The 15,225-nt window shown below is 45.1% G+C and overlaps 36 non-coding genes across 36 annotated transcripts; all 36 read left to right on the top strand.

Annotated features, from left to right (window-relative positions):
• Window positions 1-1,455: 1,455 nt before the first annotated feature.
• TRNAR-ACG (transfer RNA arginine (anticodon ACG)) lies at window positions 1,456-1,528 on the top strand. The gene has a single exon. It is a non-coding gene; the product is annotated as a tRNA-Arg (tRNA).
• Window positions 1,529-1,915: 387 nt separating this feature from the next.
• Window positions 1,916-1,988, top strand: TRNAR-ACG (transfer RNA arginine (anticodon ACG)). The gene has a single exon. It is a non-coding gene; the product is annotated as a tRNA-Arg (tRNA).
• Window positions 1,989-2,446: 458 nt separating this feature from the next.
• TRNAH-GUG (transfer RNA histidin (anticodon GUG)) lies at window positions 2,447-2,518 on the top strand. The gene has a single exon. It is a non-coding gene; the product is annotated as a tRNA-His (tRNA).
• Window positions 2,519-2,825: 307 nt separating this feature from the next.
• On the top strand, window positions 2,826-2,898 carry TRNAR-ACG (transfer RNA arginine (anticodon ACG)). The gene has a single exon. It is a non-coding gene; the product is annotated as a tRNA-Arg (tRNA).
• A 387-nt stretch (window positions 2,899-3,285) lies between these two features.
• Window positions 3,286-3,358, top strand: TRNAR-ACG (transfer RNA arginine (anticodon ACG)). Its single transcript has one exon. It is a non-coding gene; the product is annotated as a tRNA-Arg (tRNA).
• A 376-nt stretch (window positions 3,359-3,734) lies between these two features.
• TRNAH-AUG (transfer RNA histidin (anticodon AUG)) lies at window positions 3,735-3,807 on the top strand. The gene has a single exon. It is a non-coding gene; the product is annotated as a tRNA-His (tRNA).
• A 387-nt stretch (window positions 3,808-4,194) lies between these two features.
• On the top strand, window positions 4,195-4,267 carry TRNAC-ACA (transfer RNA cysteine (anticodon ACA)). The gene has a single exon. It is a non-coding gene; the product is annotated as a tRNA-Cys (tRNA).
• Window positions 4,268-4,275: 8 nt separating this feature from the next.
• On the top strand, window positions 4,276-4,347 carry TRNAH-GUG (transfer RNA histidin (anticodon GUG)). Its single transcript has one exon. It is a non-coding gene; the product is annotated as a tRNA-His (tRNA).
• A 307-nt stretch (window positions 4,348-4,654) lies between these two features.
• Window positions 4,655-4,727, top strand: TRNAC-ACA (transfer RNA cysteine (anticodon ACA)). Its single transcript has one exon. It is a non-coding gene; the product is annotated as a tRNA-Cys (tRNA).
• Window positions 4,728-4,735: 8 nt separating this feature from the next.
• Window positions 4,736-4,807, top strand: TRNAH-GUG (transfer RNA histidin (anticodon GUG)). Its single transcript has one exon. It is a non-coding gene; the product is annotated as a tRNA-His (tRNA).
• A 307-nt stretch (window positions 4,808-5,114) lies between these two features.
• TRNAR-ACG (transfer RNA arginine (anticodon ACG)) lies at window positions 5,115-5,187 on the top strand. Its single transcript has one exon. It is a non-coding gene; the product is annotated as a tRNA-Arg (tRNA).
• Window positions 5,188-5,563: 376 nt separating this feature from the next.
• Window positions 5,564-5,636, top strand: TRNAH-AUG (transfer RNA histidin (anticodon AUG)). The gene has a single exon. It is a non-coding gene; the product is annotated as a tRNA-His (tRNA).
• A 387-nt stretch (window positions 5,637-6,023) lies between these two features.
• TRNAH-AUG (transfer RNA histidin (anticodon AUG)) lies at window positions 6,024-6,096 on the top strand. The gene has a single exon. It is a non-coding gene; the product is annotated as a tRNA-His (tRNA).
• Window positions 6,097-6,472: 376 nt separating this feature from the next.
• TRNAH-AUG (transfer RNA histidin (anticodon AUG)) lies at window positions 6,473-6,545 on the top strand. Its single transcript has one exon. It is a non-coding gene; the product is annotated as a tRNA-His (tRNA).
• Window positions 6,546-6,932: 387 nt separating this feature from the next.
• TRNAR-ACG (transfer RNA arginine (anticodon ACG)) lies at window positions 6,933-7,005 on the top strand. Its single transcript has one exon. It is a non-coding gene; the product is annotated as a tRNA-Arg (tRNA).
• An 8-nt stretch (window positions 7,006-7,013) lies between these two features.
• Window positions 7,014-7,085, top strand: TRNAH-GUG (transfer RNA histidin (anticodon GUG)). Its single transcript has one exon. It is a non-coding gene; the product is annotated as a tRNA-His (tRNA).
• A 549-nt stretch (window positions 7,086-7,634) lies between these two features.
• Window positions 7,635-7,707, top strand: TRNAC-ACA (transfer RNA cysteine (anticodon ACA)). Its single transcript has one exon. It is a non-coding gene; the product is annotated as a tRNA-Cys (tRNA).
• A 568-nt stretch (window positions 7,708-8,275) lies between these two features.
• Window positions 8,276-8,348, top strand: TRNAR-ACG (transfer RNA arginine (anticodon ACG)). The gene has a single exon. It is a non-coding gene; the product is annotated as a tRNA-Arg (tRNA).
• Window positions 8,349-8,356: 8 nt separating this feature from the next.
• On the top strand, window positions 8,357-8,428 carry TRNAH-GUG (transfer RNA histidin (anticodon GUG)). The gene has a single exon. It is a non-coding gene; the product is annotated as a tRNA-His (tRNA).
• Window positions 8,429-8,815: 387 nt separating this feature from the next.
• Window positions 8,816-8,888, top strand: TRNAC-ACA (transfer RNA cysteine (anticodon ACA)). The gene has a single exon. It is a non-coding gene; the product is annotated as a tRNA-Cys (tRNA).
• Window positions 8,889-9,762: 874 nt separating this feature from the next.
• TRNAR-ACG (transfer RNA arginine (anticodon ACG)) lies at window positions 9,763-9,835 on the top strand. Its single transcript has one exon. It is a non-coding gene; the product is annotated as a tRNA-Arg (tRNA).
• An 8-nt stretch (window positions 9,836-9,843) lies between these two features.
• TRNAH-GUG (transfer RNA histidin (anticodon GUG)) lies at window positions 9,844-9,915 on the top strand. Its single transcript has one exon. It is a non-coding gene; the product is annotated as a tRNA-His (tRNA).
• A 654-nt stretch (window positions 9,916-10,569) lies between these two features.
• On the top strand, window positions 10,570-10,642 carry TRNAR-ACG (transfer RNA arginine (anticodon ACG)). The gene has a single exon. It is a non-coding gene; the product is annotated as a tRNA-Arg (tRNA).
• An 8-nt stretch (window positions 10,643-10,650) lies between these two features.
• On the top strand, window positions 10,651-10,722 carry TRNAH-GUG (transfer RNA histidin (anticodon GUG)). Its single transcript has one exon. It is a non-coding gene; the product is annotated as a tRNA-His (tRNA).
• A 307-nt stretch (window positions 10,723-11,029) lies between these two features.
• TRNAR-ACG (transfer RNA arginine (anticodon ACG)) lies at window positions 11,030-11,102 on the top strand. Its single transcript has one exon. It is a non-coding gene; the product is annotated as a tRNA-Arg (tRNA).
• A 326-nt stretch (window positions 11,103-11,428) lies between these two features.
• TRNAR-ACG (transfer RNA arginine (anticodon ACG)) lies at window positions 11,429-11,501 on the top strand. Its single transcript has one exon. It is a non-coding gene; the product is annotated as a tRNA-Arg (tRNA).
• An 8-nt stretch (window positions 11,502-11,509) lies between these two features.
• On the top strand, window positions 11,510-11,581 carry TRNAH-GUG (transfer RNA histidin (anticodon GUG)). The gene has a single exon. It is a non-coding gene; the product is annotated as a tRNA-His (tRNA).
• Window positions 11,582-12,423: 842 nt separating this feature from the next.
• TRNAH-AUG (transfer RNA histidin (anticodon AUG)) lies at window positions 12,424-12,496 on the top strand. The gene has a single exon. It is a non-coding gene; the product is annotated as a tRNA-His (tRNA).
• An 8-nt stretch (window positions 12,497-12,504) lies between these two features.
• On the top strand, window positions 12,505-12,576 carry TRNAH-GUG (transfer RNA histidin (anticodon GUG)). The gene has a single exon. It is a non-coding gene; the product is annotated as a tRNA-His (tRNA).
• Window positions 12,577-12,883: 307 nt separating this feature from the next.
• On the top strand, window positions 12,884-12,956 carry TRNAH-AUG (transfer RNA histidin (anticodon AUG)). Its single transcript has one exon. It is a non-coding gene; the product is annotated as a tRNA-His (tRNA).
• An 8-nt stretch (window positions 12,957-12,964) lies between these two features.
• On the top strand, window positions 12,965-13,036 carry TRNAH-GUG (transfer RNA histidin (anticodon GUG)). Its single transcript has one exon. It is a non-coding gene; the product is annotated as a tRNA-His (tRNA).
• A 246-nt stretch (window positions 13,037-13,282) lies between these two features.
• TRNAR-ACG (transfer RNA arginine (anticodon ACG)) lies at window positions 13,283-13,355 on the top strand. The gene has a single exon. It is a non-coding gene; the product is annotated as a tRNA-Arg (tRNA).
• Window positions 13,356-13,363: 8 nt separating this feature from the next.
• TRNAH-GUG (transfer RNA histidin (anticodon GUG)) lies at window positions 13,364-13,435 on the top strand. The gene has a single exon. It is a non-coding gene; the product is annotated as a tRNA-His (tRNA).
• Window positions 13,436-13,822: 387 nt separating this feature from the next.
• TRNAC-ACA (transfer RNA cysteine (anticodon ACA)) lies at window positions 13,823-13,895 on the top strand. The gene has a single exon. It is a non-coding gene; the product is annotated as a tRNA-Cys (tRNA).
• Window positions 13,896-14,769: 874 nt separating this feature from the next.
• Window positions 14,770-14,842, top strand: TRNAC-ACA (transfer RNA cysteine (anticodon ACA)). Its single transcript has one exon. It is a non-coding gene; the product is annotated as a tRNA-Cys (tRNA).
• An 8-nt stretch (window positions 14,843-14,850) lies between these two features.
• TRNAH-GUG (transfer RNA histidin (anticodon GUG)) lies at window positions 14,851-14,922 on the top strand. The gene has a single exon. It is a non-coding gene; the product is annotated as a tRNA-His (tRNA).
• The last annotated feature ends 303 nt before the right edge of the window (window positions 14,923-15,225 follow it).

Raw genomic sequence — 15,225 nt, 5'->3', positions numbered from 1 at the left:
CGTATAGTGGTTAGTACTCTGTGTTGTGGCCGCAGCAACCCCAGTTTGAAACCGGGTCACGGCATCTCATCCTTGCTTCCATTTTTAACACTTCTACCCCAAGGTTGAAGAATCTTTAGGATTTCCAGGAAGTAGACCCCAAGTTTCATCTTCTGCATGATTTCTTCTGCTAATTGTTTTGGATGGCTTTAATCTGCCAAGTAGTGATTTCGCCCTTTGTAAAAATGTGTTGTGAGGACAACACATTTAGTCTCTGGCCGGTTCCGATTTGATATGCAAGAAACGGAAGACACTTTTGGCAATGGTACCATGTGATTCCGATTTGATTTGCAAGAAACGGAAGACACTTTTGGCATGCAATGTTGCCGTGATCTGCATGATTTCTTCTGCAAATTGTTTTGGATGGCTTTAATCTGCCAAGTAGTGATTTAGCCCTTTGTAAAAATGTGTTGTGAGGACAACACATTTAGTCTCTGGCCAGTTCCGATTTGATTTGCAAGAAACGGAAGACACTTTGGCTGTTGTTTTTTCAGCAGGGCCAGTGGTGCAATGGATAACACGTCTGACTACTGATCCGAAGATTGTAGGTTCGACTCCTACCTGGCTTGAGAATGTTGCCGTGATCGTATAGTGGTTAGTACTCTGCGTTGTGGGCGCAGCAACCCCAGTTCGAATTCAGGTCACGGCATCTCATCCTTGCTTCCATTTTTAACACTTCTACCCCAAGGTTGAAGAATCTTTAGGATTTCCAGGAAGGAGACCCAAAGTTTCATCTTCTGCATGATTTCTTCTGCTAATTGTTATGGATGACTTTAATCTGCCAAGTAGTGATTTCGCCCTTTGTAAAAATGTGTTGTGAGGACAACACATTTAGTCTCTGGCCGGTTCCGATTTGATTTGCAAGAAACGGAAGACACTTTTGGCAATGGTACCATGTGACAGGTTTTCCAGTACTTCAGAAATGAGGCACCGGTTCGGCTGTTGTTTTTTCAGCAGGGCCAGTGGTGCAATGGATAACGCGTCTGACCACGGATCAGAAGATTGTAGGTTCGACTCCTACCTCACTTGGGGATGTTGCCGTGATCGTATAGTGGTTAGTACTCTGCGTTGTGGCCGCAGCAACCCAGGTTCAAATCCGTGTCACGGGATCTCATCCTTGCTTCCATTTTTAACACTTCTACCCCAAGGTTGAAGAATCTTTAGGATTTCCAGGAAGTAGACCCCAAGTTTCATCTTCTGCATGATTTCTTCTGCTAATTGTTTTGGATGGCTTTAATCTGCCAAGTAGTGATTTCGCCCTTTGTAAAAATGTGTTGTGAGGACAACACATTTAGTCTCTGGACGGTTCCGATTTGATTTGCAAGAAACGGAAGACACTTTTGGCAATGTTACCATGTGGCAGGTTTTCCAGTACTTCACAAATGAGGCACCGGTTTGGCAGTTGTTTTTTCAGCAGGGCCAGTGGCGCAATGGATAACGCGTCTGACTACGGATCAGAAGATTGTAGGTTCGACTCCTACCTGGCTCGGGAATGTTGCCGTGATCGTATAGTGGTTAGTACTCTACATTGTGGCCGCAGCAACCCCGGTTCGAATCCGGGTCACGGCATCTCATCCTTGCTTCCATTTTTAACACTTCTACCCCAAGGTTGAAGAATCTTTAGGATTTCCAGGAAGTAGACCCAAAGTTTCATCTTCTGCATGATTTCTTCTGCTAATTGTTTTGGATGACTTTAATCTGCCAAGTAGTGATTTCGCCCTTTGTAAAAATGTGTTGTGAGGACAACACATTTAGTCTCTGGACGGTTCCGATTTGATTTGCAAGAAACGGAAGACACTTTTGGCAATGGTACCATGTGGCAGGTTTTCCAGTACTTCAGAAATGAGGCACCAGTTTGGCAGTTGTTTTTTCAGCAGGGCCAGTGGCGCAATGGATAACGCGTCTGACTACGAATCAGAAGATTGTAGGGTCGACTCCTACCTGGCTCGGGAATGTTGCCGTGATCGTATAGTGGTTAGTACTCTGCGTTGTGGCCGCAGCAAATCCGGGTCACGGCATCTCATCCTTGCTTCCATTTTTAACACTTCTACCCCAAGGTTGAAGAATCTTTAGGATTTCCAGGAAGTAGACCCAAAGTTTCATCTTCTGCATGATTTCTTCTGCTAATTGTTTTGGATGACTTTAATCTGCCAAGTAGTGATTTCGCCCTTTGTAAAAATGTGTTGTAAGGACAACACATTTAGTCTCTGGACGGTTCCGATTTGATTTGCAAGAAACGGAAGACACTTTTGGCAATGGTACCATGTGGCAGGTTTTCCAGTACTTCAGAAATGAGGCACCGGTTTGGCAGGTGTTTATTCAGCAGGGCCAGTGGCACAAAGGATAACACGTCTGACTATGGATCAGAAGATTTGTAGGTTCGACTCCTACCTGGCTCGGGAATGTTGCCGTGATCGCATAGTGGTTAGTACTCTGCGTTGTGGCCGCAGCAACCCCGGTTCGAATCCGGGTCACGGCATCTCATCCTTGCTTCCATTTTTAACACTTCTACCCCAAAGTTGAAGAATCTTTAGGATTTCCAGGAAGTAGACCCAAAGTTTCATCTTCTGCATGATTTCTTCTGCTAATTGTTTTGGATGACTTTAATCTGCCAAGTAGTGATTTCGCCCTTTGTAAAAATGTGTTGTGAGGACAACACATTTAGTCTCTGGACGGTTCCGATTTGATTTGCAAGAAACGGAAGACACTTTTGGCAATGGTACCATGTGGCAGGTTTTCCAGTACTTCAGAAATGAGGCACCGGTTTGGCAGTTGTTTTTTCAGCAGGGCCAGTGGCGCAATGGATAACGCGTCTGACTACGAATCAGAAGATTGTAGGTTCGACTCCTACCTGGCTCGGGAATGTTGCCGTGATCGTATAGTGGTTAGTACTCTGCGTTGTGGCCGCAGCAACCCCGGTTCAAATCCGGGTCAGGGCATCTCATCCTTGCTTCCATTTTTAACACTTCTTCCCCAAGGTTGAAGAATCTTTAGGATTTCCAGGAAGTAGACCCAAAGTTTCATCTTCTGCATGATTTCTTCTGCTAATTGTTTTGGATGACTTTAATCTGCCAAGTAGTGATTTCGCCCTTTGTAAAAATGTGTTGTGAGGACAACACATTTAGTCTCTGGACGGTTCCGATTTGATTTGCAAGAAACGGAAGACACTTTTGGCAATGGTACCATGTGGCAGGTTTTCCAGTACTTCAGAAATGAGGCACCGGTTTGGCAGTTGTTTTTTCAGCAGGGCCAGTGGCGCAATGGATAACGCGTCTGACTACGAATCAGAAGATTGTAGGGTCGACTCCTACCTGGCTCGGGAATGTTGCCGTGATCGTATAGTGGTTAGTACTCTGCGTTGTGGCCGCAGCAAATCCGGGTCACGGCATCTCATCCTTGCTTCCATTTTTAACACTTCTACCCAAAGGTTGAAGAATCTTTAGGATTTCCAGGAAGTAGACCCAAAGTTTCATCTTCTGCATGATTTCTTCTGCTAATTGTTTTGGATGACTTTAATCTGCCAAGTAGTGATTTCGCCCTTTGTAAAAATGTGTTGTGAGGACAACACATTTAGTCTCTGGACGGTTCCGATTTGATTTGCAAGAAACGGAAGACACTTTTGGCAATGGTACCATGTGGCAGGTTTTCCAGTACTTCAGAAATGAGGCACCGGTTTGGCAGTTGTTTATTCAGCAGGGCCAGTGGCACAATGGATAACACGTCTGACTATGGATCAGAAGATTGTAGGTTCGACTCCTACCTGGCTCGGGAAGGTTGCCGTGATCGTATAGTGGTTAGTACTCTGAGTTGTGGCCGCAGCAACCCCGGTTCAAATTTGGGTCACGGCATCTCATCCTTGCTTTCATTTTTAACACTTCTACCCCAAAGTTGAAGAATCTTTAGGATTTCCAGGAAGTAGACCCAAAGTTTCATCTTCTGCATGATTTCATCTGCTAATTGTTTTGGATGACTTTAATCTGCCAAGTAGTGATTTCGCCCTTTGTAAAAATGTGTTGTAAGGACAACACCTTTAGTCTCTGGACGGTTCCGATTTGATTTGCAAGAAACGGAAGACACTTTTGGCAATGGTACCATGTGGCAGGTTTTCCAGTACTTCAGAAATGAGGCACCGGTTTGGCAGTTGTTTTTTCAGCAGGGCCAGTGGCGCAATGGATAACGCGTCTGACTACAGATCAGAAGATTGTAGGTTCGACTCCTAACTGGCTCAGGAAGGTTGCCGTGATCGTATAGTGGTTAGAACTCTGCGTTGTGGCCGCAGCAACCCCGGTTCGAATCCGGGTCACGGCATCTCATCCTTGCTTCCATTTTTAACACTTCTACCCCAAGGTTGAAGAATCTTTAGGATTTCCAGGAAGTAGACCCAAAGTTTCATCTTCTGCATGATTTCTTCTGCTAATTGTTTTGGATGACTTTAATCTGCCAAGTTGTGATTTCGCCCTTTGTAAAAATGTGTTGTGAGGACAACACATTTAGTCTCTGGACGGTTCCGATTTGATTTGCAAGAAACGGAAGACACTTTTGGCAATGGTACCATGTGGCAGGTTTTCCAGTACTTCAGAAATGAGGCACCGGTTTGGCAGTTGTTTTTTCAGCAGTGCCAGTGGCGCAATGGATAACGCGTCTGACTACAAATCAGAAGATTGTAGGTTCGACTCCTACCTGGCTCGGGAATGTTGCCGTGATTGTATAGTGGTTAGTACTCTGCGTTGTGGCCGCAGCAACCTCGGTTCGAATCCGGGTCACGGCATCTCATCCTTGCTTCCATTTTTAACACTTCTACCCCAAGGTTGAAGAATCTTTAGGATTTCCAGGAAGTAGACCCAAAGTTTCATCTTCTGCATGATTTCTTCTGCTAATTGTTTTGGATGACTTTAATCTGCCAAGTAGTGATTTCGCCCTTTGTAAAAATGTGTTGTGAGGACAACACATTTAGTCTCTGGACGGTTCCGATTTGATTTGCAAGAAACGGAAGACACTTTTGGCAATGGTACCATGTGGCAGGTTTTCCAGTACTTCAGAAATGAGGCACCGCTTTGGCAGTTGTATTTTCAGCAGGGCCAGTGGCGCAATGGATAACGCGTCTGACTACGAATCAGAAGATTGTAGGGTCGACTCCTACCTGGCTCGGGAATGTTGCCGTGATCATATAGTGGTTAGTACTCTGCGTTGTGGCCGCAGCAAATCCGGGTCACGGCATCTCATCCTTGCTTCCATTTTTAACACTTCTACCCCAAGGTTGAAGAATCTTTAGGATTTCCAGGAAGTAGACCCAAAGTTTCATCTTCTGCATGATTTCTTCTGCTAATTGTTTTGGATGACTTTAATCTGCCAAGTAGTGATTTCGCCCTTTGTAAAAATGTGTTGTGAGGACAACACATTTAGTCTTTGGACGGTTCCGATTTGATTTGCAAGAAACGGAAGACACTTTTGGCAATGGTACCATGTGGCAGGTTTTCCAGTACTTCAGAAATGAGGCACCGGTTTGGCAGTTGTTTTTTCAGCAGGGCCAGTGGCACAATGGATAACACGTCTGACTATGGATCAGAAGATTGTAGGTTCGACTCCTACCTGGCTCGGGAAGGTTGCCGTGATCGTATAGTGGTTAGTACTCTGAGTTGTGGCCGCAGCAACCCCGGTTCAAATTTGGGTCACGGCATCTCATCCTTGCTTTCATTTTTAACACTTCTACCCCAAGGTTGAAGAATCTTTAGGATTTCCAGGAAGTAGACCCCAAGTTTCATCTTCTGCATGATTTCTTCTGCTAATTGTTTTGGATGACTTTAATCTGCCAAGTAGTGATTTCGCCCTTTGTAAAAATGTGTTGTGAGGACAACACATTTAGTCTTTGGACGGTTCCGATTTGATTTGCAAGAAACGGAAGACACTTTTGGCAATGGTACCATGTGGCAGGTTTTCCAGTACTTCAGAAATGAGGCACCGGTTTGGCAGTTGTTTATTCAGCAGGGCCAGTGGCACAATGGATAACACGTCTGACTATGGATCAGAAGATTGTAGGTTCGACTCCTACCTGGCTCGGGAAGGTTGCCGTGATCGTATAGTGGTTATTACTCTGCGTTGTGGCCGCAGCAAATCCGGGTCACGGCATCTCATCCTTGCTTCCATTTTTAACACTTCTACCCCAAGGTTGAAGAATCTTTAGGATTTCCAGGAAGTAGACCCAAAGTTTCATCTTCTGCATGATTTCTTCTGCTAATTGTTTTGGATGACTTTAATCTGCCAAGTAGTGATTTCGCCCTTTGTAAAAATGTGTTGTAAGGACAACACATTTAGTCTTTGGACGGTTCCGATTTGATTTGCAAGAAACGGAAGACACTTTTGGCAATGGTACCATGTGGCAGGTTTTCCAGTACTTCAGAAATGAGGCACCGGTTTGGCAGTTGTTTATTCAGCAGGGCCAGTGGCACAATGGATAACACGTCTGACTATGGATCAGAAGATTGTAGGTTCGATCCCTACCTGGCTCGGGAAGGTTGCCGTGATCGTATAGTGGTTAGTACTCTGCGTTGTGGCCACAGCAACCCCGGTTCAAATTTGGGTCACGGCATCTCATCCTTGCTTTCATTTTTAACACTTCTACCCCAAGGTTGAAGAATCTTTAGGATTTCCAGGAAGTAGACCCCAAGTTTCATCTTCTGCATGATTTCTTCTGCTAATTGTTTTGGATGACTTTAATCTGCCAAGTAGTGATTTCGCCCTTTGTAAAAATGTGTTGTAAGGACAACACATTTAGTCTCTGGACGGTTCCGATTTGATTTGCAAGAAACGGAAGACACTTTTGGCAATGGTACCATGTGGCAGGTTTTCCAGTATTTCAGAAATGAGGCACCGGTTTGGCAGTTGTTTTTTCAGCAGGGCCAGTGGCGCAATGGATAACGCGTCTGACTACGGATCAGAAGATTGTAGGTTCGACTCCTACCTGTCTCGGGAATGTTGCCGTGATCGTATAGTGGTTAGTACTCTGCGTTGTGGCCGCAGCAACCCCGGTTCAAATCCGGGTCACGGCATCTCATCCTTGCTTCCATTTTTAACACTTCTACCCCAAAGTTGAAGAATCTTTAGGATTTCCAGGAAGTAGACCCCAAGTTTCATCTTCTGCATGATTTCTTCTGCTAATTGTTTTGGATGACTTTAATCTGCCAAGTAGTGATTTCGCCCTTTGTAAAAATGTGTTGTGAGGACAACACATTTAGTCTCTGGACGGTTCCGATTTGATTTGCAAGAAACGAAGACACTTTTGGCAATGGTACCATGTGTCAGGTTTTCCAGTACTTCAGAAATGAGGCACCGGTTTGGCAGTTGTTTTTTCAGCAGGGCCAGTGGCGCAATGGATAACGCGTCTGACTACGGATCAGAATATTGTAGGTTCGACTTTAATCTGCCAAGTAGTGATTTCGCCCTTTGTAAAAATGTGTTGTGAGGACAACTCATTTAGTCTCTGGACGGTTCCGATTTGATTTGTAAGAAACGGAAGACACTTTTGGCAATGGTACCATGTGGCAGGTTTTCCAGTACTTCAGAAATGAGGCACCGGTTTGGCAGTTGTTTTTTCTGCAGGACCAGTGGCGCAATGGATAACGCGTCTGACTACAGATCAGAAGATTGTAGGTTCGACTCCTACCTGGCTCGGGAATGTTGCCGTGATCGTAAAGTGGTTAGTACTCTGCGTTGTGGCCGCAGCAACCCTGGTTCAAATCCGGGTCACGGCTTCTCATCCCTGCTTCCAATTTTAACACCTCTACCCCAAGGTTGAAGAATCTTTAGGATTTCCAGGAAGTAGACCCCAAGTTTCATCTGCTAATTGTTTTGGATGACTTTAATCTGCCAAGTAGTGATTTCGCCCTTTGAAAAAATGTGTTGTAAGGACAACACATTTAGTCTCTGGACGGTTCCGATTTGATTTGCAAGAAACGGAAGACACTTTTGGCAATGGTACCATGTGGCAGGTTTTCCAGTACTTCACAAATGAGGCACCGGTTTGGCAGTTGTTTTTTCAGCAGGGCCAGTGGCGCAATGGATAACGCGTCTGACTACGGATCAGAATTGTTTTGGATGACTTTAATCTGCCAAGTAGTGATTTCGCCCTTTGTAAAAATGTGTTGCAAGAAACGGAAGACACTTTTGGCAATGGTACCATGTGGCAGGTTTTCCAGTACTTCACAAATGAGGCACCGGTTTGGCAGTTGTTTTTTCAGCAGGGCCAGTGGCGCAATGGATAACGCGTCTGACTACGGATCAGAAGATTGTAGGTTCGACTCCTACCTGGCTCGGGAATGTTGCCGTGATCGTATAGTGGTTAGTACTCTGCGTTGTGGCCGCAGCAACCCCGGTTCGAATCCGGGTCACGGCATCTCATCCTTGCTTCCAATTTTAACACTTCTACCCCAAGGTTGAAGAATCTTTAGGATTTCCAGGAAGTAGACCCCAAGTTTCATCTGCTAATTGTTTTGAATGACTTTAATCTGCCAAGTAGTGATTTCGCCCTGATTTCTAGGAAGTAAACCCCAAGTTTCATCTCCTGCATGATTTCTTCTGCTAATTGTTTTGGATGACTTTAATCTGCCAAGTAGTGATTTCGCCCTTTGTAAAAATGTGTTGTAAGGAAAACACATTTAGTCTCTGGACGGTTCCGATTTGATTTGCAAGAAACGGAAGACACTTTTGGCAATGGTACCATGTGGCAGGTTTTCCAGTACTTCAGAAATGAGGCACCGGTTTGGCAGTTGTTTTTTCAGCAGGGCCAGTGGCGCAATGGATAACACGTCTGACTACAGATCAGAAGATTGTAGGTTCGATTCCTACCTGGCTCGGGAATGTTGCCGTGATCGTATAGTGGTTAGTACTCTGCGTTGTGGCCACAGCAACCCCGGTTCGAATCCGGGTCACGGCATCTCATCCTTGCTTCCAATTTTAACACTTCTACCCCAACGTTGAAGAATCTTTAGGATTTCTAGGAAGTAAACCCCAAGTTTCATCTCCTGCATGATTTCTTCTGCTAATTGTTTTGGATGACTTTAATCTGCCAAGTAGTGATTTCGCCCTTTGTAAAAATGTGTTGTAAGGACAACACATTTAGTCTCTGGACGGTTCCGATTTGATTTGCAAGAAACGGAAGACACTTTTGGCAATGGTACCATGTGGCAGGTTTTCCAGTACTTCAGAAATGAGGCTCCGGTTTGGCAGTTGATTTTTCAGCAGGGCCAGTGGAGCCATGGATAACGCGTCTGACTACGGATCAGAAGATTGTAGGTTCGACTCCTACCTGGATCGGGAAGGTTTCGACTCCTATCTAGCTCTGGAAGGTTGCCGTGATCGCATAGTGGTTAGTACTCTGCGTTGTGGCCGCAGCAACCCCGGTTTGAATTCGGGTCACGGCATCTCATCCTTGCTTCCCATTTTAACACTTCTACCCCAAGGTTGAAGAATCTTTAGGATTTCCAGGAAGTAGACCCCAAGTTTTATCTTCTGCATGATTTCTTCTGCTAATTGTTTTGGATGACTTTAATCTGCCAAGTAGTGATTTCGCCCTTTGTAAAAATGTGTTGTAAGGACAACACATTTAGTCTCTGGACAGTTCCGATTTGATTTGCAAGAAACGGAAGACACTTTTGGCAATGGTACCATGTGGCAGGTTTTCCAGTACTTCACAAATGAGGCACCGGTTTGGCAGTTGTTTTTTCAGCAGGGCCAGTGGCGCAATGGATAACGCGTCTGACTACGGATCAGAAGATTGTAGGTTCGACTCCTACCTGGCTCGGGAATGTTGCCGTGATCGTATAGTGGTTAGTACTCTGCGTTGTGGCCGCAGCAACCCCGGTTCGAATCCGGGTCACGGCATCTCATCCTTGCTTCCATTTTTAACACTTCTACCCCAAGGTTGAAGAATCTTTAGGATTTCCAGGAAGTAGACCCAAAGTTTCATCTTCTGCATGATTTCTTCTGCTAATTGTTTTGGATGACTTTAATCTGCCAAGTAGTGATTTCGCCCTTTGTAAAAATGTGTTGTAAGGACAACACATTTAGTCTCTGGACGGTTCCGATTTGATTTGCAAGAAACGGAAGACACTTTTGGCAATGGTACCATGTGGCAGGTTTTCCAGTACTTCAGAAATGAGGCTCCGGTTTGGCAGTTGTATTTTCAGCAGGGCCAGTGGCGCAATGGATAACGCGTCTGACTATGATCAGAAGATTGTAGGTTCGACTCCTACCTGGCTCGGGAATGTTGCCGTGATCGCATAGTGGTTAGTACTCTGCGTTTTGGCCGCAGCAACCCCGGTTCGAATCCGGGTCACGGCATCTCATCCTTGATTCTATTTTTAACACTTCTACCCCAAGGTTGAAGAATATTTAGGATTTCCAGGAAGTAGACCCAAAGTTTCATCTTCTGCATGATTTGCAAGAAACGGAAGACACTTTTGGCAATGGTACCATGTGGCAGGTTTTCCAGTACTTCACAAATGAGGCACCGGTTTGGCAGTTGTATTTTCAGCAGGGCCAGTGGCGCAATGGATAACACGTCTGACTACGGATCAGAAGATTGTAGGTTCGACTCCTACCTGGCTCGGGAATGTTGCCGTGATCGTATAGTGGTTAGTACTCTGCGTTGTGGCCGCAGCAACCCCGGTTCAAATCCGGGTCACGGCATCTCATCCTTGCTTCCATTTTTAACACTTCTACCCCAAGGTTGAAGAATCTTTAGGATTTCCAGGAAGTAGACCCAAAGTTTCATCTTCTGCATGATTTCTTCTGCTAATTGTTTTGGATGACTTTAATCTGCCAAGTAGTGATTTCGCCCTTTGTAAAAATGTGTTGTAAGGACAACACATTTAGTCTCTGGACGGTTCCGATTTGATTTGCAAGAAACGGAAGACACTTTTGGCAATGGTACCATGTGGCAGGTTTTCCAGTACTTCAGAAATGAGGCACCGGTTTGGCAGTTGTTTTTTCAGCACAGCCAGTGGCGCAATGGATAACGCGTCTGACTACGGATCAGAAGATTGTAGGTTCGACTCCTACCTGGCTCGGGAAAGTTGCCGTGATCGTATAGTTGTTAGTACTCTGCGTTGTGGCCGCAGCAACCCTGGTTCGAATCCGGGTCACGGCATCTCATCCTTGCTTCCAATTTTAACACTTCTACCCCAAGGTTGAAGAATCTTTAGGATTTCCAGGAAGTAGACCCCAAGTTTCATCTGCTAATTGTTTTGGATGACTTTAATCTGCCAAGTAGTGATTTCGCCCTTTGTAAAAATGTGTTGCAAGAAACGGAAGACACTTTTGGCAATGGTACCATGTGGCAGGTTTTCCAGTACTTCACAAATGAGGCACCGGTTTGGCAGTTGTTTTTTCAGCAGGGCCAGTGGCGCAATGGATAACGCGTCTGACTACGGATCAGAAGATTGTAGGTTCGACTCCTACCTGGCTCGGGAATGTTGCCGTGATCGTATAGTGGTTAGTACTCTGCGTTGTGGCCGCAGCAACCCCGGTTCGAATCCGGGTCACGGCATCTCATCCTTGCTTCCAATTTTAACACTTCTACCCCAAGGTTGAAGAATCTTTAGGATTTCCAGGAAGTAGACCCCAAGTTTCATCTGCTAATTGTTTTGGATGACTTTAATCTGCCAAGTAGTGATTTCGCCCTGATTTCTAGGAAGTAAACCCCAAGTTTCATCTCCTGCATGATTTCTTCTGCTAATTGTTTTGGATGACTTTAATCTGCCAAGTAGTGATTTCGCCCTTTGTAAAAATGTGTTGTAAGGAAAACACATTTAGTCTCTGGACGGTTCCGATTTGATTTGCAAGAAACGGAAGACACTTTTGGCAATGGTACCATGTGGCAGGTTTTCCAGTACTTCAGAAATGAGGCACCGGTTTGGCAGTTGTTTTTTCAGCAGGGCCAGTGGCGCAATGGATAACACGTCTGACTACAGATCAGAAGATTGTAGGTTCGATTCCTACCTGATCGTATAGTGGTGATCGTATAGTGGTTAGTACTCTGCGTTGTGGCCGCAGCAACCCCGGTTCGAATCCGGGTCACGGCATCTCATCCTTGCTTCCATTTTTAACACTTCTACCCCAAGGTTGAAGAATCTTTAGGATTTCCAGGAAGTAGACCCAAAGTTTCATCTTCTGCATGATTTCTTCTGCTAATTGTTTTGGATGACTTTAATCTGCCAAGTAGTGATTTCGCCCTTTGTAAAAATGTGTTGTAAGGACAACACATTTAGTCTCTGGACGGTTCCGATTTGATTTGCAAGAAACGGAAGACACTTTTGGCAATGGTACCATGTGGCAGGTTTTCCAGTACTTCAGAAATGAGGCACCAGTTTGGCAGGTGTTTTTTCAGCAGGGCCAGTGGCGCAATGGATAACGCGTCTGACTATGGATCAGAAGATTGTAGGTTCAACTCCCACCTGGCTCGGGAATGTTGCCGTGATCGTATAGTGGTTAGTACTCTGCGTTGTGGCCGCAGCAACCCCGGTTCGAATCCGGGTCACGGCATCTCATCCTTGCTTCCATTTTTAACACTTCTACCCCAAGGTTGAAGAATCTTTAGGATTTCCAGGAAGTAGACCCAAAGTTTCATCTTCTGCATGATTTCTTCTGCTAATTGTTTTGGATGACTTTAATCTGCCAAGTAGTGATTTCGCCCTTTGTAAAAATGTGTTGTAAGGACAACACATTTAGTCTCTGGACGGTTCCGATTTGATTTGCAAGAAACGGAAGACACTTTTGGCAATGGTACCATGTGGCAGGTTTTCCAGTACTTCAGAAATGAGGCTCCGGTTTGGCAGTTGTTTTTTCAGCAGGGCCAGTGGCGCAATGGATAACGCGTCTGACTATGAATCAGAAGATTGTAGGTTTGACTCCTACCTGGCTCGGGAATGTTGCCGTGATCGTATAGTGGTTAGTACTCTGCGTTGTGGCCGCAGCAACCCTGGTTCGAATCCGGGTCACGGCATCTCATCCTTGCTTCCAATTTTAACACTTCTACCCCAAGGTTGAAGAATCTTTAGGATTTCCAGGAAGTAGACCCCAAGTTTCATCTGCTAATTGTTTTGGATGACTTTAATCTGCCAAGTAGTGATTTCGCCCTTTGTAAAAATGTGTTGCAAGAAACGGAAGACACTTTTGGCAATGGTACCATGTGGCAGGTTTTCCAGTACTTCACAAATGAGGCACCGGTTTGGCAGTTGTTTTTTCAGCAGGGCCAGTGGCGCAATGGATAACGCGTCTGACTACGGATCAGAAGATTGTAGGTTCGACTCCTACCTGGCTCGGGAATGTTGCCGTGATCGTATAGTGGTTAGTACTCTGCGTTGTGGCCGCAGCAACCCCGGTTCGAATCCGGGTCACGGCATCTCATCCTTGCTTCCAATTTTAACACTTCTACCCCAAGGTTGAAGAATCTTTAGGATTTCCAGGAAGTAGACCCCAAGTTTCATCTGCTAATTGTTTTGGATGACTTTAATCTGCCAAGTAGTGATTTCGCCCTGATTTCTAGGAAGTAAACCCCAAGTTTCATCTCCTGCATGATTTCTTCTGCTAATTGTTTTGGATGACTTTAATCTGCCAAGTAGTGATTTCGCCCTTTGTAAAAATGTGTTGTAAGGAAAACACATTTAGTCTCTGGACGGTTCCGATTTGATTTGCAAGAAACGGAAGACACTTTTGGCAATGGTACCATGTGGCAGGTTTTCCAGTACTTCAGAAATGAGGCACCGGTTTGGCAGTTGTTTTTTCAGCAGGGCCAGTGGCGCAATGGATAACACGTCTGACTACAGATCAGAAGATTGTAGGTTCGATTCCTACCTGGCTCGGGAATGTTGCCGTGATCGTATAGTGGTTAGTACTCTGCGTTGTGGCCACAGCAACCCCGGTTCGAATCCGGGTCACGGCATCTCATCCTTGCTTCCAATTTTAACACTTCTACCCCAACGTTGAAGAATCTTTAGGATTTCTAGGAAGTAAACCCCAAGTTTCATCTCCTGCATGATTTCTTCTGCTAATTGTTTTGGATGACTTTAATCTGCCAAGTAGTGATTTCGCCCTTTGTAAAAATGTGTTGTAAGGACAACACATTTAGTCTCTGGACGGTTCCGATTTGATTTGCAAGAAACGGAAGACACTTTTGGCAATGGTACCATGTGGCAGGTTTTCCAGTACTTCAGAAATGAGGCTCCGGTTTGGCAGTTGTTTTTTCAGCAGGGCCAGTGGAGCCATGGATAACGCGTCTGACTACGGATCAGAAGATTGTAGGTTCGACTCCTACCTGGATCGGGAAGGTTTCGACTCCTATCTAGCTCTGGAAGGTTGCCGTGATCGCATAGTGGTTAGTACTCTGCGTTGTGGCCGCAGCAACCCCGGTTTGAATTCGGGTCACGGCATTTCATCCTTGCTTCCCATTTTAACACTTCTACCCCAAGGTTGAAGAATCTTTAGGATTTCCAGGAAGTAGACCCCAAGTTTTATCTTCTGCATGATTTCTTCTGCTAATTGTTTTGGATGACTTTAATCTGCCAAGTAGTGATTTCGCCCTTTGTAAAAATGTGTTGTAAGGACAACACATTTAGTCTCTGGACAGTTCCGATTTGATTTGCAAGAAACGGAAGACACTTTTGGCAATGGTACCATGTGGCAGGTTTTCCAGTACTTCAGAAATGAGGCACCAGTTTGGCAGGTGTTTTTTCAGCAGGGCCAGTGGCGCAATGGATAACGCGTCTGACTACAGATCAGAAGATTGTAGGTTCAACTCCCACCTGGCTCGGGAATGTTGCCGTGATCGTATAGTGGTTAGTACTCTGCGTTGTGGCCGCAGCAACCCCGGTTCGAATCCGGGTCACGGCATCTCATCCTTGCTTCCAATTTTAACACTTCTACCCCAAGGTTGAAGAATCTTTAGGATTTCCAGGAAGTAGACCCCAAGTTTCATCTGCTAATTGTTTTGGATGACTTTAATCTGCCAAGTAGTGATTTCGCCCTGATTTCTAGGAAGTAAACCCCAAGTTTCATCTCCTGCATGATTTCTTCTGCTAATTGTTTTGGATGACTTTAATCTGCCAAGTAGTGATTTCGCCCTTTGTAAAAATGTGTTGTAAGGAAAACACATTTAGTCTCTGGACGGTTCCGATTTGATTTGCAAGAAACGGA

Source organism: Hyla sarda, chromosome 4 (assembly GCF_029499605.1).
Source record: "Hyla sarda isolate aHylSar1 chromosome 4, aHylSar1.hap1, whole genome shotgun sequence".
NCBI lineage: Eukaryota > Metazoa > Chordata > Amphibia > Anura > Hylidae > Hyla > Hyla sarda.
Note: the sequence above shows the minus strand (reverse complement) of the source record. Positions and strands in the feature narration are given on the sequence as shown.